This window comes from Lissotriton helveticus, chromosome 2_1 (assembly GCF_964261635.1).
Source record: "Lissotriton helveticus chromosome 2_1, aLisHel1.1, whole genome shotgun sequence".
Lineage (NCBI taxonomy): Eukaryota > Metazoa > Chordata > Amphibia > Caudata > Salamandridae > Lissotriton > Lissotriton helveticus.
The window spans coordinates 1,758,990,370-1,759,011,310 of NC_136059.1; the positions used below are offsets into that span (position 1 = coordinate 1,758,990,370).

General features: G+C 42.7%; 1 protein-coding gene across 1 annotated transcript in view; it reads left to right on the top strand.

Annotated features, from left to right (window-relative positions):
- Positions 1 to 20,941, top strand: part of TEK (TEK receptor tyrosine kinase) — a 668,093-nt gene that overhangs the window by 292,608 nt on the left and 354,544 nt on the right. The window lies entirely within an intron of this gene.

Genomic DNA, 20,941 nt, shown 5'->3' on the forward strand with positions numbered 1-20,941 from the left:
GGAAGTCTCATTGCCCCCCATCAACACCTCATGTGGAGAGAGACCTGTCCTCCTGTCGGGTGTGCTACGCATGCTCATAAGGACCAAAGGAAGAGCATCAGGCCAACTTAGGGAAGTTGATGAACACACTTTAGCAATTCGACATTTCAACGTCCCATTTATCTGTTCCACGATACCTGAGGCCTCTGGTCGATAGCTACAATGCAATTTCTGATCAATGTTCAATGCAGAGCAAAGCATCTTCACAACTTCACTGTTAAAATGTGTCCCTCTGTCCGATTCCAGAGAGGCAGGCACCCCGAAGCGCGGTATCAACTCTCTAAGCAACAATTTTGCTACTGTGAGTGTATCGCACCTGCGTGTAGGGTACGCTTCAACCCATCTGGAAAATATGCATACTACCACCAGAACATACCTAAGGCGGTTGACCCTTGGCATCTCAATAAAATCTAATTGCATTCTGTTGAAAGGCCCCCCAGACCTCCCAATGTGACTCAGTGTAACTGGTGTTCTTTTCCCTATTTTCAACTGTTGACAAGTGACACATCGCTTACAAACTTTGGGCAATACCAAGTCTGCCTGAACACCCTCAGCATGGCATCCCTTCCCAAATGCACTGGACCATGTATCTGTCGTGCCATTGGGCTCGCTAGTTCCTCAGGTAACACAGCCCTTCCATCTGCTGAAATCCAAAAATCCATTTCGGTTCTCACACACCCTGCTGTTTCCCACGCCTGCTTCTCAGATTCAGGTGCATTGTCTTGCATTTGTTTCAAATCTTCCCAAGTATCGACTGTTTCTAACATCATGCTCAATTCTGTCCTTTCCTGAGCCCCACTTACTTCCACCTCCGTGAAAGAGTAATCATGCTCCGCACAATAGCGGGCAACTTCATCTGCATATCTGTTTCCCTGTGACACAAAATCCGAATTTTTCGTATGAGCTACACACTTTACAACTGCTATTGCAGCTGGACCCTGTAATACTTCTAACAACAGCCGCACAAATTCTCCATTTCTGATTGGCGAACCAGAGGAGGTCATGTAACCCCTCTGAGACCACAATTGCCCGAAATCATGAACTACACCGAAACCATATTGGCTATCAGTATAGATGGTGACTCTAATTTTGCTACCTGCTATACAGGCACGGGTCAATGCAACAATTTCTGCTACCTGAGCGGAGTGTACTCCTTCCAGGCAAGCGGCTTCCACAACTCCAGTAATGGTGCAAACAGCATAAGCTGCTCTCAACCGACCAGTATCGTCTCTTAAACATGAACCATCGACAAAGTAAATTTGATTGGGGTCGATCAATGGTTCATCCACAATATCTGGTCTGGGCTTCGTGCATAGTTCAGTCACATCAAGGCAATCGTGATCTTCACAGTCTTCGCTTTCTATGTCATTAGGAAGTGGCATCAGAGTAGCAGGATTTAAGACAGAGCACCTCTTAAGGGTCACGTTCTCTGCAGCAAGAATAACTTGCTCATAGCGCGTGAGCCTACTGTTGGTCAAGTGCTGGGTCTTGGTCCTGGTCATTAACAGTTCCACAGAATGAGGTACATACACCACTAACTGGTGTCCCATCACTATGCTTTCACAACGCTCAATGCTGACACCTGTTGCAGCAACGGATTTGAGACATCCGGGCAACGCTGCGGCTACTGGATCTAGAGTAGCCGAAAAGTATGCAACTGGTCTACGGGCATTCCCATGTACTTGCACTAAGACTGACAAAGCACAGCCCTCCCTTTCGCAGCAATAGAGGGAAAATGGCCTCTCATAGTCCGGCATCCCCAGAGCCGGAGCACGACACAAGTCATCTCTCAGCTGTAGGAACGCCATCAAGCACTCATTGTCCCATGGTACCGGATCACTCACCTCCTTGTGCGTCAGTTTCTGTAAGGGTTTTGCTTTCAGTGAAAAGTTAGCTATCCACTGTCGGCAATAACCAACCATTCCTAGAAACATCCTAACTTCTCTCTGTGTTGTAGGCGAGTTCATCTTCATGATTGCCTCTATTCTATCTGGTGACACCTTACGCTTTCCCTTTTCTATCCGATGACCCAAGTACTGTACTTCTGTCAGACAGTACTGCAATTTACTCGGAGACACCTTGTGTCCATTTTCAGCTAAATGGTTCAGCAAGGCGATGGTGTCTTCCTTGCAAGCCTCTTCCGTTTCTGACGCAACAAGTAGGTCGTCTATATACTGGACCAGAACCGAATTCTGGGGCAGTACCAGACTTTCAAGATTCTTTTTCAGTAACTGATTAAAGATTGATGGGCTATCTGTGAACCCTTGTGGGATTCTACACCATGTTAAGACGCGATTCTCCATTTTAAACGCGAAAAGATACTGGCTCTCTTCGTCTAATGGGATTGAAAAGAAAGCCTGACAAAGATCTATCACTGTGAACCACTCAGCTTGGAATGGTATCTGAAACAGTATTACTGATGGATTCGGTACCACTGGACAACATGAAACAACAATGTTATTAATCTTTCGTAGGTCCTGTACTATTCTAAATTTCCCACTAGGTTTCTGCAAACCCATAATCGGGGAGTTGCATGGACTTCCCACGATTTCTTTCAGTATTCCCTGTTTAATCATGGAGTCGATCACGGGCTTTATTCCTGCAATCGTTTCTTGGGACAGCTTGTATTGTGGCGTTCTTGGATAATCAACATTTGGTTTCACTATAATCTTCACTGGCTCTACCCCTTTGACCAATCCTATCTCTTCTCCTGTAAAATCCCATACTTCTGATGATACTGCCTCGCGTAGGTCCCAAGGAAGATCCTCCACAGTTAGAGTAGGATGCAGTTCTATGCATGTTCTGGAGTTCACAATTTTGAAGGTAGCATCATCATCTGTCGTTTCTACCTCTACTCCCTGAGGCGTACAGTATATGGTACAATTTAGTTTGCACAATAAGTCCCTTCCCAACAAACACACAGGGCTTGAATCACACACTACAAACTGATGTTCATTCATGTAATTTCCGATTTTCACTGACACTGGTTCCGTCAAAGGGCTAGTCATTCTCTTGTTTGCGACTCCTACCACTTGAATTGTTTCCCCCAACATTGGTAGATCCGGAACCACTGCTGACCTCAAAGTTGATCGAGTAGCTCCAGTATCCACCAAGAATGTCATAGGACACCCTGCCACTTCAGCCTCAACAAACGGTCCTCTTTGATCCACTTCGAGAACTGCCCCGAGGGTACAGTCCTCTTCTTTGCTTACACGTTGGCCAGTCAATGGATCAATGTAATAACCTTTTTCCTCATCTATAAAAAGAGGCATTTGTCTAAAAACCTTTCCCCCGGTCGAAATCTTTGGTGGCTGCGGAAACTGAGCTCGTGGAGCCGAAGTCCCTTAACTTCGGAAATGAGTTGGTAAATGCAGCTAAATCTCCTCTACTCCAGGGCACATGCACATAGTTCCCATTCGATATTTCTCTCAAAGGAAATGCTTCCATCTGCATTACCCTTCCCTCCGGAGACATCACACTCGTGCTCCTCCTGACAGTACCCCGTTTGGACCATCTCTCTTCCCACTTGTCCAGATCTCTCCACACTCTTATTCCCGCTATCAGTTCTCTTATGTGTGTCTTTAACCCTGTAGTTCTTTTCTCATCTAAGTCTTGATCTGAATACTGCAACCTATGGTTACTCTGTAATGTCCTCGTTCTGGACAAATCTACCATATACTTGTCTGCCAATCCAGACAGTTTCTCATGAATTGCTCTTGCCTTTCGGGTAACATCTTTTGCTATGAACAGTAACTCATCTTGTTCATACAGATCAATCCTTTCTAAGGCTAACGTCCCATCTATTATCTCATCCAGGTCAGATTTTAAGCTAGTGACATCGAGTCTTTTGGCCTTTACTGCAGCTCTCAGTATGCTAGTTCTAGGGGGTCCATTCACATCTCTCCCATCCCAGCTCCGAGTCCTACGTCTAGGCTCAGGCGAGTTATGGGGAGTCCTCCCTTGTTCCCATCTCTCCAGGTCCCATGCAGTTCCATCCTCTCTGGGTGTATGGTGAAACACTTTCCCATTTCTCATAATCCCACCAGTCCCATCCTGCATGATTTCCCTAGATGCATGGTATGACATTCCGTTATTCCCCCTTTCCTCGTCATTTGCCGGTGGTCCCTGATCTCTCGACCCATGGCAAGATCCTTCACTGTTCCCCATGCTCCCACGACTCCAGTGCTGTACATTCTCATTAGGTGCATGGTGAGTACATCTAAACCTCTCTCTGTATTCTTGGGTCCGCTGGTCTCCCTCGCTTTGAATGAGACGAGACGTCTCCCCACATCTTGTACTTCTCTCACGTCTCTCCTGCTCATTCCCACCGTCAGTATGACGTATAACTCCTCTACTCTCCGGTCTGTTACCATCCCACTCCTGACTACTTGCACTAGCCCCGCAGTGAGACAATGTTCCGTTGACTCGGCTTCCCCATTCTGCTTCTGTTCTTGGCCTGCTGGTTAGTGCTTCTGTGGACCCCTCCCATTCTCTCAAATCGGCCCTCAACTCCTTAAAGGATTTCGGCCGTGGTCCCCTCAGGTCCATCGGTCCTCTCTGACCCCCCTGTTCTGCTGCGGGACCCACTGCTGGATCAAATGGGGTGCTCCACGTCACTGGTCCTGGCAATTGTCTCCAGGCATTTGTCGTGTTATTTCTCCTTTCCATTTCTGCTCTCTCTCTATCTAACCTCATCTGTTCTTCCTCTCTGTCTCTCTCGGGGTTGTAAATCGATGCTATAGGACCTATGGTAACGGGTACTTGTAGAGCGTCTGGCAACCCATAGGACTCAACCCTCTCTGTTTCCGGTACCTTCTGCACCACAAACCTTCCGACTACTTTCGGTACTTTACTAGGCTGAGGTGTCTCCTCTCTTTTGGGCGGTGTCCACTCTGATATAGGGAGTGGTACATATCCCTCTATGGCAGGCCCATCATCCCTTGCGAGTCCCCTATCCTCCATTCTCCCAACGTTCGGAGGCGGTCTATCTATTAGCAACCTATTTATCAAGTTGTCCTCCGACTCGCTCTCCTCATCCTCTTCCATGAGCCTCTGTTCTCCTGTCACCTGTCTCACTGGGTATAACTTATCCACCTCAATAGCCTGTACCCTCCACCTCTTGGCATCCGCATCCCATTTGGCATCTCGCACTGCCCTTACTGATCGCTTCAACCTGTCTTGGCGCCTGTTCATATTTCTGTCGTGTGCCGCCCTAAGCCACGCATTAAGGGCCTCAAACTGGGTTGGTCTAGGCTGAGGATTCAATGAGGACATAATTGATTTCAACCGATGTAACGCCTCTAACTTGAACGTTCCATACTTAGGAAACCTCAGTTCTTCATTCCCTTCCGAAATCTTATTCCATTCACTAATCCATAGTATCGTATGCAAGCCAACATTCGCTGCCATATAGTAAGCCGGTGTACCCTCTGGCGGTGCCTCTTTCCCGTAATAAGAGTTCCTTCTTTTTCTCTTAAAAATCTCTCTCAAACATTTAAAACACTTCATGTTCAAAACCTACAATATTTCTATTTTCTCCGCGTTTGTTTACTTCCCGATGACAATCCACCAATCTCAGCTCGGTTCTCGCTAACTGGCCTATCAGAACGCGACTTCTCCCTGACGTCACACCAGCCGCCCAATCCCGTCGCGGCTCTTGCCGACGTCACACCAACCGTCCTATCACGTCGCGGCTTCTCACTAACCGGCCTATCTCAGCGCGACTCTCGCTGACGTCACTCGTCCCCCTTCGCAGCGTTACCCCTCCTTTCTCAACTCGTCTCCGCGTTTATGCATGCGTCCCATTCATACTTCGAAAAATGATTACTTCCGTCCAAGCGATCACTTTTCTTTGACTGTACGCCCACAGTCAATCTGTAATTGTCACCTTAACTGGCGAAATGTCTTTCCGTTTACGTCCAGACAATCGCCTTCTCTGATAGGTTACTTACACACAGTAACTTTCGACCCGTGTCCGTTACTCACACACTCACTCTTGCACTCCCCCTATCTCGGTTCTGCGGCGGTCAATGGTACCTCATGACCCCCTTACTCTGGTCGACAATTACTCTGGATGTTCGATACACCCGAACCACTTAAGCTCTCCCCCGAACTTAAGATTTTACCAGGTTGCGCGCGCTCACAACCTTCTCACAATCACGCTACAGGCATTCAACTCCGCATGACATTACAATACAAATACAACACAAAACACCGCAATCTGTCCACGCATGACCCTTGTTATACTCACTTTCGTCCGAAACTGCTGCTTTTCTCTCTCCGTCAGCGCCTTCTTCGGCAGGCCACCTCTCGAACTCTAGGGACCTTGGGGTAAACTAACCTAGTCTAGATTACCTTCCTCAAGAAGATAACCATCCTCACTCTGCTACCAACTGATAACGCGGGATTTCTGGTCTATTGTTATCTTACCAGATCCCAGCTCAGGTCGACTGAATCGTTGGTACCTGTCATTGAGTAAAAGGCAATCCACTACTAGGTTAATCAAGAAAGAACTTACACCACTCTAAAGAACCACTTACCACTGGAAAAGGTTAAAAAGTTTAATTTAAAGCCAAAAGTATCTGGAGATACAAACATCTCAGAATAAGGTTCAAAAGATATACAGGTATCAATATAAAAAGGAACTCTCTGAATGCTCTCAATCGACAAAAGGAAATTATCAAAAATATCTCAAATACCATTAGAGTTGCAAGAATCGCTGTGAGTTGCAACTTGAGAGTCATTTACAGAAAAGAAAAATACAGGTTAATCTGTCCCTACCCTAGACTAAGTGACATCCCTACTTAACAAGATCTTTACCTAAAAAGGTGTCAGCAGTGGTGACTTCCAAAGAAGATCACACACTTCCCTTAGTCTTTGTCTCAAAGTCGAAGTCTTTCAGCTCTCTATCTGCCTACCCATCCGCTCTCTTAAGCTCCTCAGATCATCTGCCCTAACTCCACCCCGGGGTGCTATCCCTAATACAAAATCACATTTCCAATAGGAACGCCCCTGTAGACGCCTCTCACGTGGTGCAGGTTTGAGCGGCAAATTCCGTGCTGGTGCTCCTCTGGACTCTTCATTAAAGTTGACCTTGCTTCCCAGGCTTCTCTCCGTCCAAGCGGTACCCCCTAAAATTCCTGAAGACTCCTACAGGCCTGTGCCTGGCGCCTCTGAACAAGGGCCTATTCATTATTTCTGATTTAAGTTCCCCTTGCACCTGCAAACGGACACTCTCTCGGTAGGCCCCAAATTCCAGTCTCTACCATATCTAAGAGTCATAAAACATCTTGAACAGACCTATCGTTCGTGCTCTGTGCCACTTCTCCTTGACGAGCTCATGCAGATCAAAGAAATGACTTTATCTGTTCAGGCCTACTAAAATTACATGAAACGGGCCTCTGCAATATGCACATTAAATTTCTTTGTTTAAACAGTATTTTAACTAACACACATTACTAAAATATAACACATCTATTTAAAACATACTTCAATTCCCTGCTTAATAATACTTTGCAGTAAAATGACATTAGAATCCAAGTCACTTAAAAGTGTAGCAGCATCTTTCGTTTCTTGTGAAATGCCATGTGGCCTACACATTTTCATGGTTTGCAGAATTACATTTCGTTTCACTTAGTCATCTAACGTGTGACTCCAACATCATTTTAACATTTCTACAACCTCTACATTAGTTTTCACACTTATATATGCATCTATTCTAATTAAACACTCATATATTTTCTCTATATAAGTTGACACTCTTGTATATTCCACACTAAACTAATACTACGTGCTTGTAAATATGGTGCACTTCTACATTTTCAGATTTGTGCTCTCTCAGATTCCTTTGCAGTAACAACCAGCAAAATGTAATCCACGTAAATGCATACTATCGCAGTAATCACACATCTAACGAACAGAAATGTCACACAGTACTTCACTTGCCTCTTGTTTCTGCCTGATTTTATTTGGTGTTAGGATTTTGCATGAAGCTAGATAAGACCTTTTCAGTTAATTGGCTTTGGGTCAAATCATAGAGATCTTTGCATGTGCCACTCCCTATTACTCTGTCTTCGCATACATTACCGCTATGGATTTAATTTAAGGGCCGTCAGAGGTAGCAGCTGGAGAGATTGCAAAGGCAATGCTAGGAATAGAAAGAAAACGGGTCTCTGTTGAGTGAGTTTTGTTCAGTTGTTACACACTTTGTCTGCTCTTTAAAAAAACATTGTTTAGTGCAGGCACACTGTGTAGTTGACTTTCACGCAAGCTATAAAGCCCCCCTGAGGTGTGGCTGGGGGGCTAGTAACCCTCGTGCACTGAGGGTCCATTTTGGGACTTTACTTAGTTTCCTTCATTTTCTCTATTGCTGATGTTGTTTGCACAAGCCTGTTTAGGGGTCTCTACCAGTTCTGGTGACTGAAAAAAACGAGCATTGACAAATCCAGTAGGTCTAACCTTTGTGACCTACTGGTCTTGCCAATGGGTTATAGGCACACAGCACAGCATTATTGATGCTGTGCAGCATGGCCAAAGTAAAACAAACAAAAAAAAAACTTTACATAGCTGTTCATCTCATTTTGTAGTCCCGTGCACCACACATGAGCTAACCTACAAATAGATTATTTACCAATCTCAATCAGTAACTACAAACAAAACAAAAGGCGTAATAGTGTTTTTTTTTTATTTTTTTAAAGTGGGCAGGGTAGGGGAAGTAACGGGGCGAAGCAACAGGGGTTCTTGGAAGCAACACAAGCTAGGGTGGGAGGGACACGTAAGTAACAAGTGCAGTGTGAGAGATGCAGACAGCATGGCGAGGGCGGTAGGATAGGAAAGCAACAAGGGGAGGGTGTGAACGTAGAAGAAAATTGGGTGGTCAGGGTGACTTGGAAACAACATGGATGAACACAGGGCGGATGCAACATGGAGAAGCATATAAGTGGGTGCACCAGAGAGGGAGGTGAGGTGAAGCACATCGGGAAAGACTGCAGCACAAGAAGGGGTTGAGAAGTACAGAGGTAGACAGCTCAAAAACACATGCAGTCTCTGTGAGTGCTTACACAACAAGAAAAATGTAGTTCTCTAACATCAAGCACAGACACCAGGCAAACACACATATGGTAAAGAAGCATTGCTCCGTGGAAGGGATAAACACTAGATCGATAAGCTGTCACATTACCAAGAAGCAGGCAAATGAGAGGAAAAAGGGAAGACAGCAAATGGGTGGGCTCCATGCCCCTCTATGTTCATCAGTAGCGGCTCCTGGAGGGAGTGCTGCAGGGCGGTGAGGTGGGGGTTAGTAAACTCCGGCATAGGGCCGATCGGAGTTAGGTAAAGAAATAAAGAAATAAAATGAATTAAATTGCGCTCGCTGCAACGCATTTGGTGTTGCAGCGCACTCAATTTAATTCATTTTATTTATTTATCTATTTACCTAACTCCGATCGCCCTATGCGGGTAGTTTATTACCCCTCACCCTGCTCCTCCCCCACCCCGCCCCACCGCCGCAGCACTCCCTCCAGGAGCCGCTACTGATGTTCATGGTAAGGTACAATATGCCTTGCAACAAACAGTGTATGCACTGTCTAGTAGACTTAACCTCAAAAGAAAATCAAGCGCACCAGAAGATTTTAGATCATGGTCTTCCGACCTTACACCTATGGGGTGAGATTTCCATGGAATGGGACAAAGTGTTGCTGAGGCATAGAGCAATCATGGCCGATCTCTTTCCCAAACCACAATGACATCTGCCAGCTGCTCGTTCTCAGTTTCCTACAGCAGTTTTCCTTTTTTCTAGGCTGTACCTGCCTTGTTCCTAATCCCTGGTGTCCATAAACATGCATGGCAAAGGTCAGTTAAAAAAAAGAAATGGTCTTTGAACTGCAGCTGTTTAGCCTACCGATGGCCAAGATGCCTCTATGTTCAAGTTCTGAGTCTTCCACAGATGAGCTGAAAATATACAATTTAAAGATATGTATAGTGTCACGCTTTTATAGGTCTCGCCTAAGCAGCGCTCATGCGCTGCATAGGTAGGAGACCTGTAGTTAGCACCTTTTCACGCCAAAACGTGCATGGGTTCCATTGCCTTCAATGGCAACACGTGCATGTTGGCAATTTCCTTGCGGGAGCGTGCAGGAACCATCTGTTAATAATTACAAATAGATGTTTCCTGCTGGCTCCTGCAAGGGAAACCGGCGCAGGCCCCCTCCTCTCTCCCTGCTGCCGCGACACGAGGCTCCCTGCTCCCGCGCCGGAAGTTACATTCCATTTGACTTCTACTGTGACAAATCCCCAGCATTATTCCCATGGTGTGTTCTTTTTGTGGGAAAACCGGTTCAATTTAACTGTGCAAGGATCTTATAAGCACCTGCTAGAGACATGCTGTGTTTAGAATTACAGGCTTGAATCACCGTCTCGACTTTCCATAATGTTTATGATTCTAATTTGAGTTTCCTGCGGGAGGAGGCAGGCAGACATCACAGGCATTGCTAAAGTGTGTTACCAGGGACGGTATGTAATGCTCTGCAATTTTACGTCTCCCCACTGTTTTGGCACTGCTGATGCCCGACTAGTTCTGTCGTACCTTAACTATTTTTAAAAACAACACTCAGATTCGAAAGATTAAGGAAGTACAAAGCACGCCTGTTTTGAATACATAATTTGGCAATAGTGAATGTTTTTTGCTCTTCAAATGGTCGAGCCCCTTTCCAAATAACTTTACTCAAAGAAGCGTAGCCCACAGAAGCAGATATTGGGCTACATATTTTTGTCTCTTCTCTTTTCATCGCTTTTCTCTTTCGTGTGTCGCACTTTGATCATATGTTTCACTCACTAGTCATTCACCTCTCCACCCATCTCCACACTCACCCCCAGAGACTAAAGCCCCTCCCAGAAATAAAACATGCCACAGGTCCCCTCGGAGTCCGCCCTTAAGCAGAGAAATGGCACGTGCGCTCCCTGCTTTCTCTTATCCCTGCACACGCTCATCATTTTTCTGCGCGCGCCCTTCATCGGTGCACCCCTCCCTTTTTGCACCCCTCACATAAATAAGGCAGGTCCCCGCAGAGCCTCCCCTTCTGCAGACACACTGCAGGTGCACTCCTGGCCGCCTTTCTCTCATTCATGCGCTCAAAGTCTCTCTCGCATTCCCTCCCTCCACCCTCCATCTTCTCTTCACAGAAATCGAGCCAGCTCCTGGCCCCCTCTGCACGCAGACTGCAGGTGCACCGCTAACCGCCTCCACCCCCCCCCAATAATCTTTCTGCACCCCTTTCATCACTCCCCCATTCTTTCTCCCTCTCCTCCCGTGCAGACTGCAGATGCACCCCTAACTGCCTCCCATTCCTTCTCCTCCCCCATCATCTTTCAGCACTCCCCCATTCTTTCTGCTCCCGGACAGACTGCAGTTGCGCTCGCGGGCAGGCTTCGTTCCATTCCGCTAACACACTCTGCGCCGACCCCCAATGTTATTTTCCACATTAGAGGTGAGATTGCTGCAGGAGCGACAGCGGCGGGGAGAAGGGTAGACAAGCAGAATTTCAAATACAGCATGCTTACTAGAAGCCTTCCTGGCACCCGAAGGGCCACCTAGATAACACAGAGAAAGCCGAGAGTAAAGGGCTGTGTGTGTTCCTTTTGTAGGAATGGGAAAGGCACAATTGTAGGATACTGTTTCGCCCACCTCTTCTCCAAAAATATGATCGTTGCTGGGCGGGAACTCGCCCTGAATTCAGACAAAAGAGTCTCTGAATATTTGCAGTATTATAAAAAAAATGCACACAGCTTAGAGTGTCCTGCGTGCTCGGTGATTAAAGACAAGCATTGGCATAGCCAATAGGTCTCGCCTTGGGGACCTTATAAGGGTTTAGCCATGCAACACTTGATGTTGTTGCACCAAGGATATTGTGCTGGATAACTAAACACTTACAAGGTCCCAAAGGCGAGACCTGTTGGCTATGCCAATGCTTTTTCCTAATAGCCACGTCACTTTTGCACGCAAGGAGGCACTTCCCATGTGCGTGGGAGGGGATGTGCGAGAGAAAGGAAACAGGGTTAGCCAGAACCACGCATCCCACGATGAAGATTAGATACCAAAATTCTGAATGATATAAATTAACTTTAGACACCTCAAATGCAATTAAATAGGCACTCTGCTTTGTGCAGAGCAGCTCATAATGATACTGCACCTGACATACTGACTTGTTTCTCAGGTGAACAGGGTTTGATTTGTGCTGCGCTGTGCTGGACACCGGGTCACCCAAAGCTTGTGTCTTTAAACATGGATGCCTGGCAGAGGTATCAGAGTTGTTTGAAGCATACACATAGCTGCCATGAAACAGAAAAAGACAGTCCTAGTATTCAAGACCTCTTGTATATACTTTAGTATATATACTTTAGTATATACTTTAGTATATACTTATATGTGTATGTACTTTGTGGGCTCTGGAGATCAGCCTTGGACTTGTCTGCTTATGCTTAGGGACTTTTTTCTGTTCAACTGTCTCTATGTACCTGTCTTGATAGAAAACGACCTGCAGAGGTCAGGAAAATACCAGAATCGCTTTCTGCTGAGGGACTTTCTTTTTCCTTTTTTAAATTTTTCTGGCAACTGCCTCTATTTAACTTTCTTTCTTTTTTTAAAATTTTTATTTTATTTTATTTCATCAGTTAACATAACAATCAAGTACAGTCTTATCTAGTGACAGTTTCCGCATGAGCGGTATCTCATGTCTGTATTTCTAACATTAGGACACTACATCTAACAGTAGAGCATTCTCCCGATCCTCCCCCTCCCTCTCTCCCCACCCGCACCTCAAGTCCACGTCCAGTAAATAAATCCCATCACTTATGGACTGTTCTCAGGTGTGAGCTCTGTACGTGGAGGCTCACATAGATTCCCTCTGGCTTCATTCTACTTCCATATAACAAACCAGGGTGTCCGGGGGTCTGACGAAAAACCTACGAATCTACTACTATGACATTTTATTATGTGATGTGACTATGTGTCATACCGCACTCAAATCCTTATATTAGGAAAAAAGTGCCCATCAGTTCCCGCCTGATTCCGCCCTGCATCATTTGTGCTCTCCTTGCCCAGGAGAAGGTGCAGTATGTCTATCAGGGGATTCAAAATGGCACCTCCTCGGCATACCGGCGCCCCCCCAGATTGCCCAGAGGGACGCTTGGAGTACCGACAGGACGGTAAGCGACCAGCATGCTATGTGTTTTTGATGACCAAGAGACTTTTAGATGTAAGATCGCTCACACGCGCTACTCAAACCGCGGTAGCAGTAAGAAAACATAAGGCATCTCATCTGGTAGTATTATCCGCCGACATCTGCCTTGATTGATTGTTAGCAAAGAAGTCTTGGTTTGCTAGACGCCGAGTGGGTTTAACCATTTGGTGCACAGTTTAACCATATTTTCGGCGCTTCATAAATAAAAGTTATAAAAAAGGACATTTCAGATGATTTAAGTACACAGTTAATTACTAACGTGGCTTAATATCTCCTGGTAATCGATTTCGAGCTTGTAAACTCGGATATTTGTCTGCTTGAAAATAAATAAATGGAACCATTTCAGGCAGCACAGAAATAATCCAGCAGACATGATAAGATCCTTTTTATTATTCTTGAGTTTGGTATAATAATAAACAAGAGGATTATCGTTTTGAATACGGTAAATCGTACTAAAGGAAGAAGTAATTGGGTCTGTGTCAGACATGTGGTTTTTTAGGGTGAGCTCAACAAGTAATGTTCTGTGTTTTTACTAGAGCGGTGCTCCTCTTACCTGAGCAGCGGCCAGGTGGGGTGATGCTATTCCTCCTACTACATTTAGGTAAGAAGAGAAAATTATTTTGAAGGAAGTGTATAGTGATGTTGTGACTAAACTTACGAAATTTTGAAAATCCATGTAGATGACACTAAGCATCTTTCAAGTGGCAAAATAACTTTTTAACTGCCTCTCTACGTTTCTACTATGTTTTTCATTTATATGTGTATATGTTTTCTTCTTCTTTTTTCACCTAATTTAGTGGAGAAGATTGAATGAATTTGAGAAAAATATACAGGTGATATTTTTCCTTTTTCCTTATACAGTAGCCATTAAGATCCAGGTCCTGAAGAAAGCAGTGACATATTTAGCGTCACGTTTGCTGAAACATGTTGACCCTACTGAATATCAGATATTATGTTAAATCTGATAGTCTTTTCACATTTTAATATTGGGAGTTTTGAGGGAATTGAATAAAATATAGTTGTTTTCCACTCAATAACTACCTATTTTTAACATCACATTATTATTTTTTCACACTTATGTTGGCACTGTAACTCAGTCACCCGCAGAAAACAATCTAAAAAGCCCATAAACTTCTTTGGAAGTTGATCTATCGTTACTACACTGATAGACATACTGCACCTTCTCCTTGGCAAGGAGAGCCCAAATGATGCAGGGCGGAATCAGGCGGGAACTGATGGGCACTTTTTTCCTAATATAAGGATTTGAGTGCGGTATGACACATAGTCACATCACATAATAAAATGTCATAGTAGTAGATTCGTAGGTTTTTCGTCAGACCCCCGGACACCCTGGTTTGTTATATAGTGTTAAAAGGGCATGTGTCCGTTGGGTCGGTAAAATAGCCCTAGGACCCCACCTTAATGTTTTTTCTCAGTTCATTCTACTTCCCCCATACCTGTGTCCACTTCTTGGGGCAACCTCTGTGTATGTATACTGCCTTTTCAGCTACCATTGCCATGTCCATATCTTCTTCCCACTGTGATTGTGAGGTCGTCACTCCGGAACCCCAATTCTTGGCTATATTCCGTTTTGCAAGGGCCATCGCCATTGTAGCCCACCTTTTTTGTGCCATAGTAAGATCTGTAGGTTGCCATATGTTTAGAATACAACATCGGCGATCTGCCCTAACTTCTACTCCACTCATTTCTGAGATTTGTTCTAACACCCTTCCCAATATTCTATTTAACTTTCTTGATAGAAAATGACCAGCAGAGGTCAGCAAAATTCCAGAATCACTTAAGCATTCTTTAGATTCCAGTCCATAGAAATTGTCTTCTGATGGAGCGAGATAGAAAACAAAATTTTGTTTAAACTCGCAAAGTCACATTTCCATAACATGAATAAAATTATTAATGATTTGTGATATGTCGTGCTAATACAACTTAGATTAAACTTTACACGTGGGGGGACTAACATGTGTGCTCATAAACGTGCATAAATGTTGCATCTTTTTGTTAGTGCAAAATAATAAAATAATTTATTGTTTTCGTTTTTGTCATTACTAACTGCTGCAAACTTAAAATAAGCATGTGCTTGTTTTGCTTTTCCTTGTCTGTGTGATGTCATTTCTACTATTCTAGGTGCATATGGGTCTCATAGAAAAACGGAGACTGGTAAATATAAACGCTGCTTTATTTGTTTGCAATGGCTAGGTAACATTTTGATTAATCGGGTGGGTTAATTAATTAGTAAACCATGGGGTGGATACAGAATCTACATTATTTCTTACATTAATACTTTTCTTGTGTTTGTTTTATACTAGAAAACATAAGTTGCCTGCTTTTGGGCCTAGTCATTTGATCCGCAGAAAAAGAGCTGACTTAGAATTCTGCAGAAAATCACGAGACGTCCATTCTGAATTAAAACGATTATTGAAGCTGCATTCACAAAGCAAAAACTGATGAGCTGACATCATTCTGTCGGACATGGCCAAGGTCGAAAGTGAACATTTTGTCAGTCCTTAACTTGGCATCCGCGGAAGTTGTACTGAAAGACTATGGAAGCTGCGAGGATGACTTAATACATAGTTGCAATCGCAGGAAGCTTCTGGCTTCACGTGGAAGAGACAATGGTCTTTGTAAGACATGATTTTGTGGAACTTTTTTGAGAATCTGGTGACATGTCACTTGTCACTCTCAGCCAATGGGACGTCGAGGATTTCTGAAAACTTTCCTTTGCTAGTTTAGTTAGCGTAGAAAGGTATAAAAAGTCATGCCCTTAGGGTTGGGCTGGCTGCTGCTTTCTGACTTTCCGATGAGGGTGATGTGCTGCTGGACTTTGCGTGGAGCACGTAAGAATCCTCAAAGAATTTTACTTTAATTTCTATCTATTTAGCTTATTTAGGGACTTAGGTTTTAGAAATGCTAAACTTTAAATATTCATTTTAACTTTGATTCATTTGCTTAAATTATGTCTTTCCATAATTCTTTACAATCATGCTTGCTTTATTGCTAATAAAATTCAATTATAAAACATTCAATTTACATACCATAATTTAGAAAATAAAATCTTACTTTTGACAAACAAGCTGGTCTTGGTTATTCAGAAGTGTAGGTTACCATTAGCTAGATCATGTCGCCTATGGTGGTCGTTTAAATGGTTGGGTTTTATTCTAATGACAATATTCTTTCTGCAAATGTATAAATATGTATATAGTTTGTAAATAATGTGTATATAGATTTATTCTGACCACCTGATTCAGTAGGCCCAAAATATATCAGGTTCATAAATGGGTCCATATTTAGTATAGAATTTTGTTTATAGGTTATGAAGTTGGGTAGCGTTGTTTATGATATATTTTCTATAGCCCGCTGGATCAATTCTCTGGTAGCAGAAATTGATGGTTGCTAAGAGGTAACCAAGGTAATATGTTGGTTGCTAAGGATTACGTCATGGTATAGAAATAGGATCGATGTTTTAACACTTGTTAAGTTCGTTTTTCGTGCTATCTGTAAGCTATACCGGTATAGATTGTGTGACGAGAAATTAGTCACGCAAGCCATCTGTTCAGTTTGTAGTGATATCGCCGAGTATCACAAGAGGTATCGCCGTGTACCATAGTGTTGTCGCCGAGCAGCACAGTTTTAGGGCTAGGTCTGAATCTTGTATAGTGAGGGTTTTCTAAGAAATTAAAGCAGCATGAGAATAGGGACAAAGCGCCTTCCATAAAACTCACTGTGATGAGAGTATTAGTTATATCCGAGCTTGAGTGAAGGGTAAAAATTAACGTCGGTGCATGATTATCTATAAACAGGTTAGAGTCCTGTACGGGTACATGTTTCATATCTATAAACAGGTGAGAGTCCTGTACGGATAACGTCGTTATTTTGCTAACGGTGCATGAATTCTATAAACAGGTGAGAGTCCTGTACGGATTTCATGTGTGTCTGAAATTAGGGAATTTTCAGTGTAAAAGTGCGAGTTTGAATTGTATTTTATGTTCAAGTGGAACTCTTAGAACTTTCACTTCGCGGTGGGTTCAGAGCAAAGCGAGTTCATAATTATACGTGTTAGAAGGGTGGGGTAAGGTTACTCTACTGACAATTGAATATTATCCTTAGTGTGAATAGCGCCGTCTATTCCGAAGTGTGGATACTTGAATGTATGTAAACTATCCTAAATAGTGAAACGAACAGATGTTGTCTTCATAGTCATTGTTAAGAATTAATTTACACTGAAAAGTGTTCTTAAAATGGCGCTGTGAAAAGATTTTGTGAAGGAGGGGTAAGCGCCAGGAGTGAGAAGCGAGAAACCGCAGCTGCTGTGTACGTCACAGAGCCGCGCTGGGATTGGGTGACCTACGTCACAAGCTGTATTCTGATTGGCTCTTGAGTCTCTGACGGCCTGTGAGCTGATTGGTCGTTCGGAAAAACTCCAAATTTATTGGTAGAGCAGGAAACTGACGTAACTCAACTGCCATTGGCTTGTTGGTGTGTTTCGCGCACGGATTGGTTGTTTTGCGGAACTTCCCGAAATTATTTTACGAACGATTTTGTGAATTAAATTTAACTTTTAAAAATGAGTTATCATTTTAAACATGTTGAGAAAAAGACAACATTATTTCAGAAATTTAAGAATTTATTTTCACCTGACAAGAAAATCGAAACGCGAGGTGGTAAACTACTTCATAAGTATAAAACACCTGCAGCGTACATGGAAGGTGAATACGGATATCATACTGTCTTATGGTTCGACAGTTGGAAACGCTATACTAAAAACGACGGTGTTTTAGCTTGGCCTGATGATGGTTCATTTAATGTAAGGGTTTTAAGAAATTTACGAGAGAAAATGAATGCTCTTGTTCCAAAACCGAGACCAACTCAATTTGAAGCTTTAGTTGAGTGGGAAGACGAGATGTATCAGTTACAAAGAGAAGCTAGTGGAATTAAAAGACCTTCTAAAAATCCATCATGGAAAAGAGAAACTCATGAAGATAGATTGCGAATGTGGAGACAGGGAAACATGAGTGAAGGATTGTATTTAATTCATTAAATGGTAATGGGTTCTCCTACAGGGAAATCTATGGAAAGTGAATCTGAGGATGCAGTTATGGAAGAAATATATACAACTGCTAGAAAGAAACAGCCTAATCAGCCCTTGAGACCTCCCAGATCATGGTCTACTCCGGTGGTTTCTACTGAAACTTCACCGAGTGCACCTCCAATTAGTGAAGCTCCTAAACTTTATCCAAATAATTGTGAAATCACTGAAACTCCTAGAAGATCAGAATTCGAGAATGCTCGAAATGAAGGTAGACATTTTACAATGACTCCAAGAGCAAGGGAACCTCCAAAAGATTATGCTAGAGAGACGAGAAATGTCGAGGATGTTGATTATAATGAATATTTAAGATCAAAAGAAGAAATAATTAAAAGAATGACAAAAGGCATGGAAGCTGTCACTGTTCCAGTAACAATAGGTCCTGTTCAGCCTGTATTTGATCAAAGAGATACAAACAAAAATGGATTAACTATTCCTTTAAATACAGAAATTCAAAAGCCTACTGAAAAATTTTATTCAGACTTGACTGAATTAAACACTTCTAGATCGAGAATGCCTGATTTAACCTTTAATGAGGATTTATCTCCAAAAACACCAATGGGTGCTATGTCAGATGTAGGAAGTCCTGAAGTCAGGGTAACCACACCAAAACTTGATGTGGCCAAATTAAAAGCTAATATTGAAGAATTAATAATTGGAACCATTGGTCCAGATAGTTTAAATTACTATCGGGATGATGAACTACTATTCATTTGCAAAAGTATTCAATGGAAAACGAAAAATAAATATGATCAATTAGAAGATCTAGCTGCAGAACTTGAAATCGATGTAAGTAAACAAAAGAATTTTGCAAAACATTACAGATTAGATTTTTCAGAAAGTGACATTGAGAGTTTGAACTCAATGGGAAGAATAGTTCACATTAAAGATTTGATTGTCTATATTAAAAAACTAGGAGAACTGAACAAATGGAGAGTGAAATGGACCAAAAGGAAGGAAGATGAAAGATTGGAAAAATTGTCAAAACAATTTCCAATGAGAGAAGTTGCAGGTGGAGGATATGTTCATGTCCCATGGTCGAGACAAGACATTCTGTTATTCACAAATGACTTTCCAAAATTAAGAGAGAAACCAGTTGAGTGGTACAGGCAAGTCGATAGATTTATCAAAGTGTCAAAAGTTCTATGGATTGATTTAGATGGATTTTTTGATATTGTCGTTCCATCTGATCTTTGGACAGAATGCAAAATATCGATTAGTTGGCCAAAAACAGAACCTGAACGAATAAAAGAAACAGGTGCCCCAAATCCACTTGTAATGGATTTTTATGAGAAAGTAATTGTTTGGATGAAAAACAAAATTCCACCCAAAGAAGTTGATTGGGTTAAAATAGAAAGAACAGAACAAGAAACAAAAGAATCAGTTCATTCTTTTTATGAAAGACTATTGTTAATCTTTAAACAATACAGTGGTTATGAAAAATTGGATGAAAAAGACATGAGTCATTTTATCTATAGATTTGTTTATGGACTAAAACCTGAAATTGGAGAAATGATCAGAACTAGTATAGTCGGATGGCAAGCACTATCTGTAGATGATATTCTAAGAAAAGCAAAATATTGTAGCGATGAATTAGAAGTAAAACAGAAGAAGCTGAAGGAGAAAGCCATGTGGGCTCAGGTAAAGGTGGCTGAGCAACAGATTGCCAGCATGGGAAATAAGAACACTAATTTTGTTCAAACTGGAAATACAAACCAGATACAAGGAAAGTTTAAAGGTAATAATTTCCCAAAGAAATTTAGCCCAAAGATAGAAGAACTGAAACAAAGATTACCTTGTTTTAATTGTGGCGAAATTGGACATTGGAGGGACGAGTGTCCTCATCCTCCTAAAAACTTAAAGAATCCCTTATTGAATCCACAGATGCAGAATGGTGTTAACCTGCAGCAACAGCTACAGATGCAACAGGGGTTAAATGAATTTAATATACAGCGACAGTTACAACAACAGCAACAACAACAGGTGAATAATCGTCAAGACCAATTGCCACAACCACCTTTTCCGAATTGTGGGGGAGTTCAAAAATATAATCCAAACGTGGGATTTCAGGGATGTGAACAGGTAATAAAACCACAAAAACAGCAAAAGCAACAAAGGGTTCAAATGCAAAATGCTTCACAACAATTTTTATTAACAGAAAGTCAAGACAGTGATTCTGATGATTATTGCTGACGGTGCCCGAGAGAGGAGGAAGAGTGTGTTGTTGGAGCCACTCTTGAGGTTGACCAGTCTGGTCCTTATGTAAACGGGAAAGTTAATGATGTAGACATCACTTTTCTAGTGGACACTGGTGCTACCCGTTCTACTGTTAGATCAGTGGAAATTGAAAACCTACCTCTCTCTGGGGATACCATCCAAGTTGTGGGAGTAAGTAATCAGCAAATTAAAACAGACTTAACTGATCCAGTACCAGTTGAAATTGGAAATTACAGAGACAAACACAGATTTGTGGTTTGTAATAGTAGTCCAGTAAATCTATTAGGCAGAGACATCCTATGTAAAATGAATTGCAGAATATATTGTTCTCCTGAAGGAGTTGAGTTAC